The sequence below is a fragment of the Lacerta agilis genome, chromosome 5, assembly GCF_009819535.1.
Source record: "Lacerta agilis isolate rLacAgi1 chromosome 5, rLacAgi1.pri, whole genome shotgun sequence".
NCBI classification, from domain to species: Eukaryota; Metazoa; Chordata; class Lepidosauria; order Squamata; family Lacertidae; genus Lacerta; species Lacerta agilis.
Window position 1 is genome coordinate 24,998,363 of NC_046316.1, and position 21,206 is coordinate 25,019,568.

At 40.8% G+C, this 21,206-nt stretch overlaps 2 long non-coding RNA genes across 4 annotated transcripts in view; both read left to right on the plus strand.

Moving 5' to 3' along the window:
* LOC117046695 overlaps positions 1 to 4,731 on the plus strand; it is a 113,034-nt gene extending 108,303 nt beyond the window's left edge. The window contains exon 4 of the long non-coding RNA XR_004426609.1: positions 4,064 to 4,731. This is a non-coding gene — a long non-coding RNA (uncharacterized LOC117046695). The remainder of the gene's footprint in view (positions 1 to 4,063) is intronic.
* Positions 4,732 to 6,299: 1,568 nt separating this feature from the next.
* LOC117046699 overlaps positions 6,300 to 21,206 on the plus strand; it is a 169,427-nt gene continuing 154,520 nt past the window's right edge. For all 3 annotated transcript variants that reach the window (XR_004426612.1, XR_004426613.1, XR_004426611.1), the window contains exon 1: positions 6,300 to 6,338. This is a non-coding gene — a long non-coding RNA (uncharacterized LOC117046699). The remainder of the gene's footprint in view (positions 6,339 to 21,206) is intronic.

Below are 21,206 nucleotides of genomic sequence, written 5' to 3' on the forward strand. Positions count from 1 at the left end.
TATGATTTGGAAGGGAGTAGAAAAATGTTTTCATGTGTAAGAACTGCATTCTCAGGCAGAGATTCGTTCTGTGTCTTGTAGCAGTTCATTCAGCTGAACAGAGAAGCTGCTTTTTAAAAGCTGAATACTGGCTTGAATATTTGGCAGCAATTGCCATGGCAAAACGTCCTACAAAGTTCCATCTGTGCGGTTTCTCCTGTCAGTGTGCATCACTTCATTTTTAGAGTGAAAATAGTAAATTTACACATCATGTTTCACTATCATTTCCTTTGACAAATGTCCAAGTTAAAATCAACATTCAGAGCAATAGTAACACTTAAACAATTGAAACTCAACACTGTTTTATTTTTCATTGTCATGCATTATGTGACATGAGAGATATGTTTCTTTTTACAATAAGTTAGAGAAATGAAGCCCCAATGTGAAAAAGGAAGGTATCTAAAAGTGACAAAAACATAAAATAATTTAGACTGCAATCATATATGAACATAATGTACCTCTGTACTAGAGATATTATTATAAATTGTTTAGTACAATTGCATTTAAATATGAATCAACAATCAGCAGCGACCTAGATACTGAATTTTTGAACAATAGTTCATTTTAAACCCTAGTTTCTGAAGATGATACCTGAAGAAGAAATTTAACTGAAAATTTCATCTCCAAATTCTTCTAAAAGGGACAAAATATAATTCGGATGAGCTGAATGGTTATGCAATATGTGATTTGAGAGAATGTTATTTATAGTAAAGAAATAAAGATTCTGAAAGACTTTAGTACTGAGTTTCCTATGAACCGGTTGGAGGCAGGCCCTGAGCATAAGATATAGTTTTGACCCCGTTTTAGCACTTTGGAAAACAATATGAGAAGTCATAAGCATAGGGACTACCTGATTTTGTTCAAGTTCATATCTGGATCACAATTCAGAAAAATAAAGCTTAATGGCTGCCCCCTCCCTCCCAGTTGACAGAATTAGATGGCATTTGAAGGCATAATTGCCTCTACTTAATAGATAAGGTCTCCCCAGTTATAGACAAATGTTCTTTGTTGTCATGTTGCATTATAATTGTTTCATGACAAAAATGCAATTATTGTATTTTCTTTCCCCCTTTTTTCCTGTAATCAAAACAGTTTGAGTGGTGTGCAGAAAGGGGAGGGTTTACCCATCTCTCCTGTTGTGTGCCCTTCTTGTGACTGTATCAGAAAGAACATGCCCCCCCCAGCAGCCACAGTCATGCTCACTGGCCCCCTACTGACTACCCACCACTGCTGCATGGGGCCACCCCTTCCTTAGAAAAATGTAGGTGCCCTACTACTTGTTCCTATAAGCTCCTCCTCTTCCTGCAGCATCGGTTCAGAACTCATTTCCCCAATATTCTTCCTAAGGACAAATTCTCCAAAGTTAAGCTCCCCCCTCCCCCTGAATAAGGATGTGTCGTCATTTTTTCTTCCAGAGATCAACAGCCCCGGCTTATAATTGTAATCTCAGTCTGGACTGCATCTTCATCTGTAATAAATGAGCATCTTCATACATCATTTAACTAACAGACTTTTTCCCATGTTCATTGCTTGCTTTTGAAGCTACTGTAGAAGAAGAGTTTGGATTTGATATCCCGCTTTATCACTACCCGAAGGAGTCTCAAAGTGGCTAACAGTCTCCTTTCCCTTCCTCCCCCACAACAAACACTCTGTGAGGCTGAGAGACTTCAGAGGAGTGTGACTAGCCCAAGGTCACCCAGCAGCTGCATGTGGAGGAGCGGGGAAGCGAACCCGGTTCACCAGTTTACGAGTCCATCGCCACTGTTAACCACTGCACCACACTGTAGCATGTTATTTAGGGAAGATCAATTTCTCTTTGGAATAAAGCAGAGTTTCAGAAGAGGGCCATATATATAAAATCACCCTTTGGAGTCCACCCATCCCTAAGTCTTTAATTTTTTTGAGAACCCATAGATCATCATAATCCATATAAATGCCAGGAGGCAGACACTGAGAGGGCCCAAAAGATGTAATGATTTCTAAGATAATAGCACTTAGATATTTGGGGGAAATGAATAAGAATCAGACTAATGATCCTTAGTAGTTATGCCACTGAAGTTTGTAATTATGAATTTGGCCCGCTTGTACTGCTTGGCTGATGATACCTGAATCAAGCACACACATCTGTACACACACACATGCAAAATGAATTTTTATCTAGCTCAGAAAAGGTTAATGAGCCAGCTGCTTTCTAGATAGGTGTATAGAATTTCTTGTTAACCCTGTGACTCAATTCAATTTTCATTCATTGGACTGAAGCTCACGAACTGTTTGAAATTGACATGTAATTTACAGAACAATGCCAGGTTGTTTAGATGAATTGCATTTATGCAGTATTCTCTGTTTGGAAATCTTGACAGAAACAGCACAAGGCGTGCTGGTGGCCCATCTAGTCTAGCATTCTGTTCTCACAATGGCCAATGGGAAGATGCCAATGGGAAGTCCACAAGCAGGGTAAAAGGTAGCAGGACTCTCCCACTGACATTTCTTTAGCAACTTGTACTGGAGTATATAGTCATCATTACTAGTGGTCACTGGATAGCCTTATCTTCCCTGAAATTCATCAAATCCCATTTAAAGCCATCCATGTTAACAGCTACCACTGCATCTTGTGAGAACAAATTCTGTAGTCGGACAATGTGCTGTGTGAATATATACTCTCTTGTCTATCTTGAATCTCTGACCTTTAAACTTTCTTAGATGACCCCAGTTCTGTTATGAGGGAGGCAAAATTCTATCATATCTACTTTCTGCATGGTTACTTACCCCCTCCGGAAGGCACATTGTGGTTCTAGTCCTCATTAGGAAGGCTGGGAACACAGGTCACAGCTGCTTCTGCCTTTTCTCCCATCTGCCTGAAGGTTTCTTTGCATTTAGGAAGGGGGCCAGGAGAAGCCCCAGAATGTGGAGGGGGGGTTTCTATCTGGCAAGATGAAATGCTTGCACAGATGGAATGATTGGAAGAGTGAGGTTGAATTCCATCCTGAGTCCATCATTGTAAGAAGCTATTACAGTGGGATATGACACCAGCTAGGCTTGACAATGTTTATTCAGGCACACAGTTCAAATGTTGGAAGTGCTCAGTCACAAATGCATATCTGCTTCATATTTGGTGGGGCAGCCAAGCTGGCTTATGCTTTTTGGAGGCAAATATCATGCATTATATCAGAAATGATGGGTCTAACAGAGGGACTTAGCCCAATTTTGATTTTGTTTAATTGGATTGCAGAGGATATTCCAAAATAAATTCATTATTAAAGACTTCCATTTATTTGTGGGTGCACAAGAGGAAAAATCCACACATCACATCTACCTGGGAATGATTATTGAAATGTTTAGAGTTAGCAAAACTGGACAAATTAACCAACTTGATTCATATGAGAAAGTACTAGTATTCAGATTTTGTTTGCTGAGAGATGGACATGTTATTGTTCATTATTGAAAATTTAAGTCTTGGCAAGATTTTGTTTTTCTAAGTAGTAGAATATATATGTATATTTATCTATTTAAAGTATATAATATAATAAAGTATAGAAACATTTTATTTTTAAAAAGACACAAATTGATGCTGATGCCAGGAATGGGGCAGCACACTTCTGCCTCATCAGCCTAGCCAGGTCCCTTAGAGCGATTCTGCCCAAGTGGGCAGAAAGAATGAAAATGGGGGAAACAAAATGATGGATGGATGAGGGAGAGACTGGAGGATGAGAAATAGGTGTTGGCAGTATGACTTCTGCCTTGCTAATTTTCAGAGTCAGTTTTAAACCTGTTGCATCCCTCAATAGGGCTGTGTGGGAGTGACACACCTCTGTAGACCCTTGGAACAAGAGCAGGGGCAGGTTGCTTCCCCGACACCACATCAGCTCTTTTCGGGCACGCAGCATGATTAAATCTGTCCACTGAGATCAATGAAGACAAAATAAGTACATGGGGAGGGGCTTGCCAGCTGGTTTGTTTTTTTAAGCATTCTTTTGCATGATAGTGGGGGTGTCTACCTGCTAACTTCTCTTCTTTTTGCTTACAGCTTTTCTAACCAAACATAGCTGCTGATTTGAGTGAGAGAGATGCTGGTGTCCATTGTGCTGTCTTAACATCTGCCACCCACCTCAGGAAGAGAAAGACTGTGCTCACGTGCTCTTGCATAGCTTTTCTCACCCAGAATGAGACTGTGTTCCTGATTCTGCTTGCCTTTTGCCCACACTCTGATGAAGCCTGTTTTCATGAGATACAGCCCTGACCAATGTGTCTACATGCTTGCTCCCTGCCTGAAGAAGGCAGGCTGGCCATTGTGACCTAGTGCTGATGTTTCCTGCCTCAAGGGGAGCAGTCATCCATTGTGACATTGTACTAATGCTGTCTGTTTGAATGGGAGGGACCAACCATTGCAATCCTGTGCTGATGCTTCCTACCGTAAGGGGAGGGACCAGCCAATGTGACCTCATGCTGATGATGCCCACCTGAGGAAATAAGACAGAGCCTGTTACGATCTGTGGAGCCTCATTGCCTTGATCATTTGTTTTTCGTCTAAATTAACATCCTTGGATTATGAAGTAACCAAGACTTTCTCATATTGCCAGAAATGGAGGCTTGGAATCTATGTGAAGATGTGGGAGACAAAGATGTTGGATTATTTTACTTTCTGCCTTTGACAACCGTCGAAAAACTGCATATAAAATAGTTGTCTTCTTTCAAGTTGTTTTCATTTCTGGAGCCCAACAATTCTAAAAAACAGCAAAATCACCAGTACTTTGTTTTACAAAAATTTGGACTGCAGCACCTATTAACTTGCATTGGGTTGTATCCAGAGTTGCCCTGAAAGGCTCCTTCTCTGAAGGAAAGAGAAAAAAGGGAGCTGTTTTTGCCTATTCCTCCTACAATCCTCCCATGCCACCTCCCACACTGTCTAGAGTAGTTGATGTCATTTTCACACATGTTCAATCAGAAGTTGGTTCAGCCCCATTTTCAGCTAATATATTTTTTTAAAAAAATGTCTTAAATTATACACATTTTTGCATGCACTTTCCCCTGAAATAATTTGGTACACATGTATGTTCCCCCCCATCACATTTTTGGAACCAAAAACTACACCTCAAAATTTAGGGAAGTTTGCAATTCAGTTGTTAAACATTTCCAGATTAGGATATTCGGGATTTCCAAAGCTTTCAGAGCTCTCTCCATTGTTGCGAGTGTTCCATAAGTGAAGTTCTACTCATGGAAACTCTGTCTGGATCCATAGCGATTTTGTAACTTTACATTTTTAAAAAATGACATTGGACAGTTCCAGACACACTGGAAATTAAAGCAATCAGAAGTAAGCTTATTGGGCTTAAAGTAGCAGCCAGGTATCCTGGGGTTCATCGCATTTAAGCAAAATGGTCTTGTTGCCATCTCACTTCCAATGCATATTAGTCTTAATATAGTCTATCAAGCTAATGTGCCATACCTCTGAGAGCTGACATACTGTGGAACCTGCACTGTATTTCCTGCACTGGTGAATAAGAGATGAAATAAGCTTGTGCGTTTATTTTTAAGTTGCCTAGATACAGGATAATCAGCCATGAATTTATTCCATCACTAACAATTAACTACCATCTAGAGAGATACAGAATTTGTCGTTAGCTTTACTGTGGATAATGTGCACATGTCTTTAAGAGCATTAAACTAAGTCAGGGAATTGTAACATTCCCAGTGTTTCATTAAACGAAATTGGTAGTATATATTTCTCTTAACGCAATCATAGGGACATTAGCTAAACACATTTCTGAACTAATTCTCAAAATTGTAGGAGTGCTGAAGAATTAAACAGGTAGCGACTCTCCTGGCATGGTTCCCATTTGCCATCATTACTTGCATAGTTCTTCATATTAATGATTCTGTGTTGCTGAGGGATCAGCTAGACACAATCAGGCCAACCGGTTCAGCATGATAGAGATAAGAACATAGAAAGAGCCTGTTGGATCAGGCCAATGGCCCATCTAGGCCAGCATCCTGTTCTCAGAGGCCAGCCAGATGTCTGTGGGAAACCTGCAAGCTGGATTCGAGCACAAGAGCACTCCTCTCTCCTGTGGATTCCAGAGACTGGTATTCAGAAGCATTTGCTGCCTCCAGCTACCGTGGCAGAGCATAGCTATCATGGCTAGTAGCCATCAATAGCCCTCTCCTCCATGAATTTGTTCAGTCCTCTTTTAAAGCCATCACTACCTCCTGTGGGAGTGAGCTCCATAGTTTGACTGCACTCCGTGAAGAAAACCTGCGTGAAGAGTTGGATCTATTCGATTCATCCATCCTATTGACATCAGGTACAATTTATGTGAATTTTTAATTCTATTTTCTTCTTTATGTTTCTTCTCTTGATACAGTTTATTGTATGACACCAGCATCATACTGAAACTTATGGAGATGGGAAGCGTAAGAGGTGTCCTTTCCCTGTGGTTGCAAACTAGAAAATGAAACAAAACAGCCTACCTACTTTGGTTGGCTTTTTTGGCCCAGTTGCCAATTAAGCAAGCTGCAAATCTGTTTCCCTCTTCCTCTCCAGCTACATGGGTTTTCTTAGCCATACACATTAGCTGAGGCAACAACTTTTGTGGTAGAATTGCCCCTGGGCCCTCCAAACACTGCTGGACACAACTATCAGGAGTACCGGTAATACTGCACTGAAAGCATCTCCCATGCTTTACCCACTCAACCCCTCTTCTTCAGTTAGTGACATAAGCTACATTAAAAAAAAATTCAAAGGGGAAGAAATAATTCAATGAAAATCATGGGTGGGGTTTGGAGTTTTTGTTGCACCTAATGCACTTTCGATGGAGCTGAAGGGTTTGCGAGTGTCCTTTCATGCTGTGAAGATATTTTCTGGTTTGTATTCTGCAGCCTTCCTGGGTGCTCACATTTCCTGAAATTCCCATGGCATTCTCAGCTTTCCTGTGAGTATAGAAAGCTGGGGAGGCTGCCTCCAGTGAATCTGACAGCTGTTTGTTTGTGTTTTTCTATTTTTTTAGGCAAGGTTATTTAACTTTTAAAGAAATCATTGCAGAAAGATTTCTTTAACTGGGCTCACTTTTAACTAAATATGCATAGGGTTGGACTGCAGAGCTTCTTTTAGGAGACAGAAGCAGTGCTAATGGCTTTGCAGAACAGATGCTCACAATATGGGAATCTTTTCTATTGCTCCAAATGTCTGCCAAAATGTGTTGAGGTTGTGGGAACCTGTACATTGCAATATTATATACAGCAGTTATATAGATTCCCAGGATCTAGTGATTTATTTTTTGAAAGTTTCTTTTTGTATTTGAGATTAACTAAGGAAACAGGGAATGTGAACTTGCCGATATGTTATCTAATGATGACAATTGCAATTACAGTGGTACCTCGGGTTAAGAACTTAGTTTGTTCTGGAGGTCCGTTCTTAACCTGAAACTGTTCTTAACCTGAAGCACTACTTTAGCTAATGGGACCTCCTGCTGCTGCTGCCCCCCCCCGTCAGAGCACGATTTCTGTTCTTATCCTGAACCAAAGTTCTTAACCTGAAGCGTTATTTCTGGGTTTGCGGAGTATGTAACCTGAAGCATATGTAACCTGAAGCATATGTAACCTGAGGTACCACTGTACTTGTGAGAAATGAATGAAGAACAATTAATGGTGATATATTCTTTTACATTCCACTTGTGATTTCTTTATTTCTTGGTTCAGAATGCTATAAGGGGCAGAGATTTGTGTTATCTATGGAAATGTGGTAGGGTTTTGTTTCCTTTTTGCCGTCTTAGGTTTCTTCGCATTTTTGTGTTATCAGCTCATTGTGCCTTTGGTAAGGCACATGACTTTGACTAATAATCTCTTATCTTCGGGGCTCAGCAAAAGCATTTGTGTAACAGCGATGATTAACATTTTATGAATGCAGATGCCCTTCTGCAATAAGTAATAATAAATAATAAATAATAGCCCCAACTTCCACAGGAGGATTGCTCTGATAGAATAGCCGCAATATTGGATCCAGAAAATGCTTACAAGAGACAACTTTAGGCAGTTTTTGCCATGCTACTTTTGGGGAATTAGGTAATCTTCTGAAAGTCACTCTCATGATTAATGTATATAAGGAAAGGCATAGACAAGCATCTACTTTGAAGGCTGAAACTGCACATTAAACTTTTTTCTCCCTTTCTGATTCTTTCAAATTAGCCTAGACAGACTATGAATAGAAGCTGAAGAATTGTAGGCAGAGAGAAACTACTTACCGGTAACCCTTTTTCCTTCTGCTTCTTATCTTCTCCATATCCCCTTCCACTTTTGCCCTGGATGGAAAAGAAAAAGTGGGGTTGAGCAGGGTTGAGCTGAAAAATAACTAGAGGGAGGACTTCCGGTTAGGTGCCGGGTAATGGCGGACGGGAGTTGAGAAGCTCCGGTTCCCCGGTGGGCTATAGGGGTTCCCGTGCCTGCGCCACGGACCCCTTAAAACCACGGGAAGAGCGTCCCGTGGACTCCGGACTCGTGGGTCCCAGACGTGTCATCTCCGCTCCCGATCGACCCTCGTAAGGGGGGAGAACGGGTGAACGGAGCGCTGATACGGGACTGAAGAGTCGGCTGCCCCTGAGGAACGAAGCAGCGATTTCGCCTTTCCTGAGCATCTGGCACTTCCTAGCTTGGATTGCAGTAGAGACTCTGTAAGTAAACTTGCTTTTTTGCTGGAATTAAGACTTTTGAAAACTTACAGAGAAACTTCAAAAGGAAGCCCGCTCTCTTTGAACTGCTGATAGAGCGAGGTAGCGGCAAGAGCGCTAAGCCGCGACTAACGGGAAAAAGTTTTGCTAACTCTGCTGAACTTCGTAAAAGTGATTTTAAAGTTGCTTAAATTGTTTATAAAGACTTAAAACTGAGAATGGCAATTGAAGAAGTCACTGCTTCACCCTCTGGATAGGATTCCGGGTCAGTAAGCAGGCAGCGTAACTTAGTTGCCATTTCCCCCCCCCCCTTGGATTACTTTTTTGCTACTGTTTCCAGTGAGAGACTGAATAAACTTTTTTTTTGTGTGGCTGTCTGCAGCCCGGGAAACATTGTGGACTTGGTGGATACACTATATAAAATTTTATTGTTGCCTTGGACTGTTGGAAACTAATTTCTTCTTGACTTTTGAGAGACTTTAGAACTTTAAACATTAAGGATCTTTGCCTATTTTTTTGGAGGGCTAGAACTGGTTGAAACTGCCTGGGTTTGCCTGGGACTTTTGGCTTTGCTCTGTTGCCTCTTTGTTATCTGGATAGAAGTGCTGGCCACCTGGTGTTGACTTTTGGGACTGTTGGCTTTCTACTGTGAATGTCTGGGACAATTACTAAAACTGGTGTGACCTTGAGACTGCAGCTGCAAAGGGAACAAGATATGCAAGAAAGTACAAGAGCTAAAACACAACAAAGAAAGAGCTCCTTTTCTTTAACTACACAAGAACAAATGGCCCAGGCTATTGAGAAACTAACTTCAAGTATTGCAGAAATTACAGAAGGACTGAAAAAAGTTTCTGAGGATGTGAAACAGACACAATCCTCAGTAAACTCTGTCAATTCAGCAGTAAACTTTGCAACGGAGAAACTACAAGCAGAAATAAAAGAATCCTCCCAAAGACTTGAAACATCTATTGGTCAAATTGAGCAAAACGTAAGGAAAAACAGAGAAGAAATTAATAAAGTTGCTCAGGAAGTAACTGTCTTAAAAAAGGAGACAGAGGAAATTAAGGTAGTAAAAGAGAAAATTCGGACAGTGGAACAGAAGTTAGACAATATTGACCTGGAGAACATAGAAAAAATTGGATCCAGGCAGAGAAGCGTGGAAGAATCTCTCGCGTTTCTGCAACTACAACAGAGAGAAGGAAACATCCGTCTCAGGGGCTTACCAGAATTGGAGGAGGGAAGCCTAAAGGACTATATTGTAACTCAATTTTCAACATTTTGGCATTTGAAAGAAGAAGACGTCTCAGCACTCATAGTGAAGGCCTTCAGATTTGGTACAAAAGGAAAGAAAAGCTCTAAGACGGTGAGCGACTGTCTTATTGTGTTGAACAACAGATACCAAAGAGACTACATCTTGGACCTGCACTACAAGAACAACCTAGTGGTACAGCAGAACAGAGTTGTGCTTTTTAAAGACATCCCCAAATTTTTCCTGGATAAAAGAGCATCTTACAACGACCTAACAACTGAGCTAAGAAGAAGGAATATCTCCTTTAGCTGGGAATTTCCAGAAGGACTGACTTTTATGTTCAAAGAAAAAAGAATCAGGATAAGATCTCCTGCTGATAAGCAAAAGTTCCTAGACAAACACTTGGAAGACTTCAAGGGTTCTGCTTTGGACCCAGCGTATATGTACCGATTACCTGGGGTATTTCCACCTCCAGGGACACCAGGAGAGCTTCCACCACCAGGAACAGGAGACTCAAGAGATCCAGAAAAAGATAAGAAAGACCTAGCTACAGGAGGATCAGATTAAAGACTCAAAATGGCTCTAAAATTGATGACATGGAATGTTCGGGGATTGAACCAGAGACCAAAGAGACACAGAGTGTTTTATAGTTTGGAAAAAAAGAATTTAGACATAATATGTCTACAGGAGACCCATGTGGTTCGACGACATAGAAGAATTTTACAAAACAAAAAACTAGGCCAAGAATTTATATCATCGGATAAAGTCAAGAAGAGAGGAGTGGTAATATATGTAAAAGAGAAATACAGCCCAAGACAGCTATTTAAAGATGAAGAAGGGAGGTACATTGCAATTGAAATTAAAGTACAAGGCGAAAAATTCCTGATTCTGGGACTTTATGCACCTAATGATAGTAAGTCAACTTTTTACAAAAAGATTCATGATCTGCTGTTGGAACATTTGGATTACAAAATAATATGCCTTGGAGATTTCAATGGGGCAGTTTCCACACTAATGGATAGATCCCAGAGGACTAAACTAACAAATGAGGGGAAACTGCCAAAGACCTTTTTCGAAATGGTTGACAATTTAAATTTGGTGGATGCTTGGAGGTTAAGAAACCCAATGGAAACAGAGGCAACTTTTTTTAGTGAACCTCAGCAGTCATGGTCGAGAATAGATTATATATGGATATCGAATGAATTGACACCGAAACTATGCAAAGCAGAAATTGGTCCTAAAACATATTCAGACCATAATCCTGTACAAGTAAATCTAAAACTAATTTCCAAGGACTCCTTTAGATGGAGAATGGATGACACCTTGATGAGAGATACCAAGCTGGTAGAAAGGGCAGCAAAAAAGATGAAGGAATATTTTCAATTCAACTTAAATTCGGAGGTGGAAAAGAGGATGGTTTGGGATGCAAGCAAGGCAGTAATGAGAGGGTTCCTGATAAGTGAAAAGGCAAAAAAGAAGAGGCAACAAAATCAAGAAACGGAAAGACTTTTGAAACTAATCCAAGGAAAAGAGAAAGAATTAAGAGGACACCCCAAGAATCAAAAAATACAAAAATAAAATACTTGCAATCCCAATATGCTAAAATTATAAATCAAGATATCGAATGGAAGATCAAGACGATGAGACAGAGATCTTTCGAGTCAGCAAATAAATGTGGAAAACTACTAGCTTGGCAACTAAAGAAAAGACAAAAAGCAAATATCATCAACAATTTGGCAGTAAACGGAAAGATGGAGAATCCAGAGGAAATTAGATGGCATTTTCAAAGGTTCTACAAACAATTGTATAAGGAGGAGAAGATAGATGAAATAGAGATAGACCAATTCCTGGAGAAAAATGGATTGCAAAAAGTCCCAGAAGATAAATCAAGAATACTCAACCACCCTATTTCGATACAAGAGATTGAAGAAGCAATTAACAATATGCAGATAGGAAAGGCCCCAGGACCAGATGGTTTGACAGCAAAGTATTATAAATGCTTGAAAGACTGGCTATCACAGCCTTTAAAAGAAGTTTGCAACAAAATATTAGAAGGAGATAGGGCACCAGACACATGGAAAGAGGCCTATATCACACTGATTTCGAAACCAGATACAGATAAGACTATAATGAAAAATTACCGTCCAATTTCACTTTTAAATGTGGACTATAAGATTTTTGCTAATGTCATGGCTTCAAGATTAAAAAGAGTGCTCAAGGACTATATACATAAAGATCAAGCAGGTTTTTTACCAGGTAGACAATTAAACAACAATACTAGAATAGTAGTGGATATCTTAGAGAAACTGGAAAAAAACATAAATATAGATGCGGCACTGATGTTTATAGATGCAGAAAAAGCCTTTGATAATATTTCTTGGACATTTATGAAGAAAAATCTGGAAAGAATGGCAGTTGGACAACGATTTTTGAATGGCATCAACGCCATTTATACAGAACAAAAAGCAAAAATTATAATTAACAGTGTGATATCGGAGGAGATTAGAGTGGAAAAAGGAACAAGACAAGGGTGCCCTATCTCCCCTTTATTATTCATTACGGTCCTGGAGGTTTTGCTAAATATGCTACGAAAAGAGAACCAGATTAAAGGAATAAGGGTGGGAGAGAAGGAATACAAGGTGCGTGCCTTTGCAGATGACCTAATGTTATCCCTACAAGATCCTGAAAGTAGTGTCCCCAAAGCATTGGAATTAATTGAGAAGTTTGGGCATGTAGCCGGCTTCAAACTAAACAAACAGAAGACCAAAGTGTTGACCAAAAATATGAAAACAGAACAAATACAAGAGTTACAAGAATCCACTGGCCTCAACTTTGCCAAGAAAGTAAAATATCTAGGGATCAACCTCACAGCAAAAAACCTGAACCTGTACAAGGACAATTATGAGAAGCTGTGGACCGAGATAAAAAAGGACTTAGAGATATGGACAAGATTGAAACTTTCATTAATGGGCAGAATAGCTGCTGTGAAAATGAATGTCTTACCAAGGATGCTGTTTTTATTTCAAGCCATTCCAATATTAGACAAGTTGGACTGTTTTAAAACATGGCAAAAGGACCTATCAAAATTCATATGGCAAGGAAAAAAGCCTAGAATTAAATTCAAGATTTTAACAGACTCTAAAGAGAGAGGAGGCTTTGCTTTGCCGGACTTAAGGATTTATTTTGAAGCGGCGGCCTTTTGCTGGTTGAAAGATTGGTTCAAACTGGAAAATACTGATGTGTTAGACTTGGAAGGCTTTGACAATATGTTTGGTTGGCACGCTTATCTTTGGTATGACAAGGTTAAGGTCCACAAGACTTTTAAAAATCATGTTGTTAGAAAAGCCCTGTATCAGGTTTGGTCGAGATATAAAGACTTGTTAGAGAGAAAGACTCCTAGATGGATTTCACCGGTGGAGGCCAAGGCCTACAAGAGACCTAATATGTCTGCAAGATGGTTAAGATATGCAGATATATTGCAGCAGGAAGGTGAAACGTTTAAATTGAAAGGTTACGATCAGGTAAAGAGCGAGGTCACCGACTGGCTGCAATATCATCAAATTTATGAGATTTTTAAAGCAGACAAGAAGTTTGGTTTTCAAGTTGAAAAATCAAAACTGGAAACAGAGCTAATAGAATCGAACTCAAAAAACCTTTCCAAAATGTATAATTTGTTGCTAGAGTGGCATACGAAAGATGAAATGGTTAAGTCAACAATGATAGATTGGGCAAAGGATGTGGGACATAACATTATGTTGGAGGACTGGGAAAAATTGTGGAAGGAGGGTATCAAATTTACAGCTTGTAATAATTTAAGAGAAAATATCATGAAAATGTTATATAGATGGTATTTAACACCAGTTAAGATTGCTAAAATGAATCCGTCAATGACTAACTTGTGCTGGAAATGTAAATCAGTGGAAGGTACCTTTTACCATTTGTGGTGGACATGCCCAAGGGTTAAAGCGTTCTGGGATAAGATTTATAATGAACTCAAAAAGGTAATGAAAATTACCTTTAGTAAGAAACCGGAGGCTTTCCTTTTGAGCATGACCAATGAACAGATACCCAGTCAAGATAGAGTATTTTTTATGTATGCCACAACAGCAGCTAGAATATTATTGGCAAAAAACTGGAAGGGTGAAGAGATTCCAACGGTGGAAGAATGGCAGATGAAGTTAATGGACTTTATGGAGCTTGCTGAACTGACCGCGAGAATCCGAGACCAGAGGGAGGAGAAGGTGACGAAGGAGTGGAAGAAATTTAAGGACTATTTAATTAATGGTGTAAAATTGAATATCTGAGCAGAGTTAGTTGTCAACTAGGCTTTAGCTAGATAAATTTAAATCGATGTTTTAGTAAGAATTTTGTAGTACAAGATATTAATAAGAATGTCCGAAGATTTTGAGATTAGATTAAGAACTATGTCTTAAGAAAAGAAATCTGAGGATAAATAAGATGGTTAATAGTTATGAAAGTAGATATATAGCTACCCAAAGTATATTTGAATTAACAATGCAGTGGAGGGTGTGGGGGAAGTCCCCCATGCGTAGAAGATAGAATAAGAACGAGATAAAGATAAGAGCTTAGACAGGTTTGTATGTGTTGTTTTTTCTTATGTTTATTGTGTTTTTGTTTGATTTGTTTATTGTTTATTGTATTTTGTATTTTTAGTGTATTGGTGTATGTTTTGTTCTCTTTATATATGCATATGGAAAATAATAAAATCTTTAAAAAAAAAAAAATAACTAGAGGGAAAAGGGTCAGGCAGCTTCTCGCCTCCGAACCCACTTTTGTTTCTGTGCACTCTGTCCAGGCTGGTTTTTGTCTTGAAAGAAAGAGCACAAAAATAAAAATAAAAACACAGGGAAATTGATGTAGATTGTTAGCACTAGGCATGTGTCTGCTAGAAAGGTATTTGCTAAGAAAGGATGCAGAAGCTGGACCTATTTGCTTTCTTTCAATATCATCAGCCACTGTCTGAGTAGTCACTTTGGAACCCATTTTGGCCCCAAACTTCAGCCAAAAAGTCTTGCCCTCTCTGTGCCAGTGGCTGTTGAAGACAGTTCAGAAGCTGTAGCAAGGTCATATCTTGTGCCTGCCCTCGTGAGAGCATCAATGAGGGGACTTAGACCTATCTAAACGCACCTTAGCCCGAGCCAGGTGACGCTGCAGGATGCGGTTCTGGCGTACTAATTCCTGCACTTCATCCCCGCTGGACAGGGAAGTATTGCTCTCCGAAGCAAGCTCCTCTGGGGAAGCGCACTTTAACTTCTTAGGGCAAGCCCTGTAGGGCCTGGCATCAGAAGTGGAGGGGCCTTCAAACTGATCGTCCCTCAGTCCCTCACTTTTTTCTGGTTATTACAAGCTTCATAGGTGGGACCTTCCTGCCGGAAGACAAGCCTTTTTTTTTTTTTAAAAAAAAAAATCCCATTAGCTGCTTTGACAGCATTGCTCGGGGTGCCGTTCGCTGCGGCTTTGGGGGTGCCCTGCACTGTGACTTCATGTTCAGCAGCCGTGGCTTGTGACATGATGCACCTTGAAGTGAGCAAACTAGTACAGGCACCACTAAAGACCCCCCTTTTAATGCTACTATATTGCTATTTACTATTTGTTTTGTGTTTTGTTTTTTTGAAGATTGGGGGGGGGTAATGACAGAACCAGCCAACCTAACTGCGCACACACGCTAAAACTGCAAAAGAGGAAATAACAAGTTAACTCACATCCATGTGCAAAAGAAATCCTGTAGCGTGGACCCTCCTATGATCAGCTGTGTGCCATACATGAGGCCCATAGCCAGAGCAGAGGAGGGGGCATCACTCATACACGTGTGGTTTAGCCAAGCCCCCTCCCCCAGAAACGTCGGGAAAAAACAGCCGCCATGCAGCCTGCTATTGCGGGTGACAACAGCAAATTGAAGCTAACACAGCAATTAGGCCAAGCGGCCTATTGCTGGGGCATGCTGGCCCATGCTGGGACCGGCAGGGTGCCCCCATGGTGAACAGCAGGGGGGTCTTGAGCCCCTTCCCCAACCATGCCCCCCTGACCAGCAAAGAAAATACAAAGGCCGGTACTTACCTGAATCCGGCCACCTGAATGCACTCCTGGATCCCTATGTTGAACCTGGAAGGAAAAAAGACCCAAGAGGCCTGGCTGAAGGGCTCAGCCTCTTTTATTTGGCCATTGACCCCACCCCTGGCCAACTATCCATTGTCCTACCTGGCCCTGGGCGGGTCAAAGGCCAACCTAAGCAGGTGGGTGGCACCCGGCCAGGTAACCCCTGCTCAGTGCTGCAAACCCACCCACTTGTGGAAGGGAGGGCAGAAATTGCAACAACTCCACTGGTAGGGGTGGGTGATACAGCGTCCAAAGCTGGTTTGAAGTCCCTATTGTGATATAGGTTTCATAATTTTTGATCCTACAATATATTGTGAATCATGGTGTGTGGGTGTGTGCGTGTGTGCGATCAGGAAAAGCCATGAAGCCAACCAGTGCCTCTACATAGCTCCATCCTTTTTTTCAGACATTGTGAAATATCAATATATCGTGATGTTTATCCGGTGATGTCTTTTTCTTCTTCTTTGGCGATCGCTCGTAGCCAAGTAAGATTGTCTTCCATAAACACGGTTTTAACAATGAGTCCGTAAGTGGCTGTGGAGGCCAATTCTGGATCCACACTTCCTTCTACGGTGGGGACATTGGTTTCCGGGCGGGAGTTGATCACGGTGTGGATTTGCCAAGCGTGTCTTCCTCTTAGCACATTTCTCCCTTGCGACCTGAGTTCGAGTTTCTTCAAAGCCCAAGACACCTTTGGTAAAGGCTGTTCTCCAACTGGAGCGCTCGCAGACCAGTGTTTTCCAGTTGCCAGTGTTTATACTACATTTTTTAAGATTTGCCTTGAGACAGTCTTTAACCTCTTTTGTTGACCACCAGCATTACGCTTTCCATTTTTAAGTTTGGAATAGAGTAGTTGCTTTGGAAGACGATCATCAGGCATCCGCACAACATGACCAGTCCAATGAAGTTGATGTTGAAGAATCATTGCTTCAACTCTGGTGATATTTGCTTCTTCCAGTACACTGATAATTAGTTCGCCTGTCTTCCCAAGTGATGTGTAAAATTTTTCGGCGACACCGTTGATTGAATCTTTTGAGGAGTTGGAGATGGTGTTTATAAGTGGTCCATGTTTCACAAGCATATAGTAAGGTTGGCAGTACAATAGCTTTGTAAACAAGCATTTTGGTTTCCCTGCAAACGTCTCAGTGCTCAAACACTCTGCACTTCAATCAGGAGAAAGCCACACTCGCAGAGCTCTGGCGATGCTGGATTTCGGCATCAGTGTTGGTCCTTGTAGAAAGATAACTGTCTAGATAGGAGAAGTGATTGACATTTTCCAACGTTACACCATTGAGTTGGATTTGTGGCGCTGCAGAGGGGTTATTTTGTACTTGTTGGTGCAGCACTTTGGTTTTTTAGATGTTGAGTGATAGGCCAAGCTTTTTGTAAGCTTCTGCAAAGATATTTAGGATGGTTTGGAGGTCATGCTCTGAGCGTGTGCACACTATGTTGTCATCAGCATACTGAAGCTCTATGATAGAAGTTACGGTAACTTTACTCTTTGCTTTCAGCCTGCTGAGATTGAAGAGCTTTCCATCTGTTCGATACATGATTTCTACTCCGGTGGGGAGTTTTCCTTTGACAAAGTGTAGGATCATGGCAATGAAAATAATGACTAGAGTTGGGGCAATAACACAACCCTGTTTAACACCTGATTCCACTGTGAATGGTTCACTTTGAGAGCCATTGTTATCTGCGATTGTTGCTGTCATATTATCATAGAGGAGCCGAATGATGTTTACCAATTTATCTGGGCAGCCAATTTTCTGAAGGATAGGCCTAGTCCACAGGGCATTACGATTTACAGTGTTGAAAGCCTTAGTTAGGTCAATAAACGCCATATACAGGGGTTGGTTTTGCTCTCTGCATTTTTCTTTAAGTTGTTGAGTGGTGACAATCATGTCCACTGTCCCCCTAGAAGGCCGAAAACCATTTTGGGATTCAGGAAGGGTCACCTTGGATATTGTTATGAGACGGTTTGCTAAGATCCTTGCAAGAATTTTGCTGGCCGCAGCTAATAGAAAGATGCCTCGATAATTTCCACAATCAGTTCTGTCACCTTTTTAAAAAAGAGATTGATAATTTGATAACAGATCTTGCTTCTCCATTAGTCACAGCTTTGGATCCAGGACACATCAAGCATGGCTTCCTGCCTAAAGCTTCCAGCCTGCTTCCAGCTCTGCTAACACACACCAACTGACCTATTGTTCTCCCACCTGGCAGCTAGCTGAAGTGGGAGGAAGGCCCACCCATTAGCACCAACACTTAATTGTAACTCTTGCAACCTAGCTTATTCTTTTGGGATCCTGATGAAGACATTTAAGTGACCAGCTAAGGTCATTGTCTTACAAAGAAACTGGTCTGACTATTTCAGCAATTTCCTGTGTTAGATTCTAACCCTCACTGGGTATAGGACCCCAAGAATTAGGTGGGACTCAGGTCATCCAGAGTACCCCCTAAACCCACAACAATGTTCAGTGCCTAACTCCATCTTGTAGTTTAAATTAGACTAAATTAAATTTACTTAGTTTAGGTATTCTGATACTATATTTCAGTCATATTCCCAGTGTGATGCCCAAGAAAAAGCCAGAATTGGTGGAAGCCATTGAGGAATGCTTATTGATCACCAGCTCATACTGATAGAATACAATCTGTGAATCACCTTGCTTGTTGGAGCCTGCCAGCCTCCAGTTATGGCAGGGAAGAGCTTTCTGATAGTTTCCACATAACTGGTATAATACACAAACCTGTCCCTAGCCGCACCATTTACAATATTGTTGAGCTACCGGTATTTCTCATTCTTTAAGTATCTTATGAGGTCACTTGCATAACTTAATTCTGGGAAATGTAACATGCTCTCAGGATATTTCCTCTTTCCTTTGTTATATTGCTATAATTATAGCCAGGTGAACTGTATGAACTGATTGTCATTCTCATTAAACCCTTTATCTTATAAAACTGATAGTCTTCTGGGACCACTGCAAATTATGATGCTTCTTTTTGTGTTTTTCCTTTCTTTCCTCAATAATGAAATGTGCCAGAGCATTGGGGGTCAATATGTATTATATTCACAATCTCCTATTAACCACAACCAGCATGGCCCATGGTCAGGAGTTATGGGAGTTACAGACTAATAACATTCAGAGGGCTACAGCTTTGTTCAGTCACTGAGGGCAAGCTTGAAGGACTTGCTTACAAGAGCTATTGGTCCTCTAAATTGTGACTGGGCCACTTGGGCCTTAATTTCTCTCTCTGGTAGCCACAAGGGAAATGATGGTTGTAACAGATTTCTCTTTGGGACGGTGATCAAGATTTCAGCTGCTCCTATAGCAACAAATATTTATTTTTAAAATTGCATTTTGCTAATAGCATCCTGAATCACTGCTGCAGCATTTGGTGGGTGAGATGAATAGGGAGTATATTCTCCAGTGTGCGCCTAAAATACTTAAAATGCACAATGTATCTGGAGGGAAATGTAGAGAATATGCCATCTAAAATAGTTGGTTTTCTTAGAGTTCTTATAGCCTGAAGCAAAAGGATGCTTCTGTCAGACTTTTCTCCTAATTTACTTGTTTTAAATTGGCATTGCTTTAAATCTGCATTGTGTTCATATGGAAGGAAGAGGTGGTTTTCTTTTTTAGGTTAAATAGCTTGGAATAGGCGGTTTCTTCCTAGAGAATCTGTGCAGCCATAAGGCTTCATCTAATTTTATAGTTCCATTATAAGGCCACACAGTCATCCAATTGTGTTACAATGAACAACATGGAGAGAAACAGGATTGCAGTCACTGGCTCTACCAATTGACTGGTGTTCAGAACTTAAACATATATGAAGGGCCAAGTTCATGTGATGCTAAACATGTCACTTGAAGCAGCATGAATATTTTGGGAACTGTAAATGCAGATCAGGTTCAGAGTCATGGGGAGGAGATTCACCATTTCCTCTCATGCTACAGTCTCAATGACAATCTTAAAAGAGCACATGAGCATGGGCCTCTCTTTTGTCTCTCACCCTGTGGTTAAAGAAAGACAAACCCATATTCGACTTACAATGTCACCAAAGCCCTCCACTTAACAACCAACAGACCTTAAAGGTAGAAGGAAGAATAAGAGAGAACCATGAGCATAATTCTAACCCTTAGGTAGCCAACAAGGTGCCCTTCAGATGCTTCTGGACTCAAACTCCCATCTGCCCCAGATCACATGACCATTTGGTGGGTAACACATTGGCTAAGCCTGTTCTGTCCTTACAGAACCAAAGCTATGTCTCCTTTGCAGCCTCAGAGTGGTAGTGAAAGGGACAACACTGTGCACATACCTACCCACCTAGGAAGCCTTGTATTTCAAGGCCATGTTGGTCTGAAAGAAGACTTGTATTCTTCAAAACAGGTTAAGAATGTCATAAGCATAATCCTCCCCCCCATATTTTTTCCAGCTTTGGTTAGTTATTCTCACAACATTACCAATTTAGTATGATAGGATGCGTTTTGATGCAATCTCTCATATCCTGCAGCTCAGTTGTAGAGCACTTACAGTACTTTGGATGCAAAAGGATTGTCAGATTTAATCCCTGGCAAATTCAAGATGAATCCCAAACCGGAATTAAGATTGCCAGAAGAAATATCAACAACCTCAGATATGCTGATGACACAACCTTGATGGCAGAAAGTGAGGAGGAATTAAGAACCTTTTAATGAGAGTGAAACAGGAGAGCGCAAAATATGGTCTGAAGCTCAACATCAAAAAAACTAAGATCATGGCCACTGGTCCCATCACCTCCTGGCAAATAGAAGGGGAGGAAATGGAGGCAGTGAGAGATTTTACTTTCTTAGGATCCATGATCACTGCAGATGGTGACAGCAGTCACGAAATTTAAAGACGCCTGCTTCTTGGGAGGAAAGCAATGACAAACCTAGACAGCATCTTAAAAACCAGAGACATCACCTTGCCGACAACGGTCCGTATAGTTAAAGCTATGGTTTTTCCAGTAGTAATGTATGGAAGTGAGAGCTGGACCATAAAGAAGACTGATCGCCGAAGAATTGATGCTTTTGAATTATGGTGCTGGAGGAGACTGTTGAGAGTCCCATGGAATGCAAAAAGATCAAACTTATCCATCCTTAAAGAAAACAGCCCTGAGTGCTC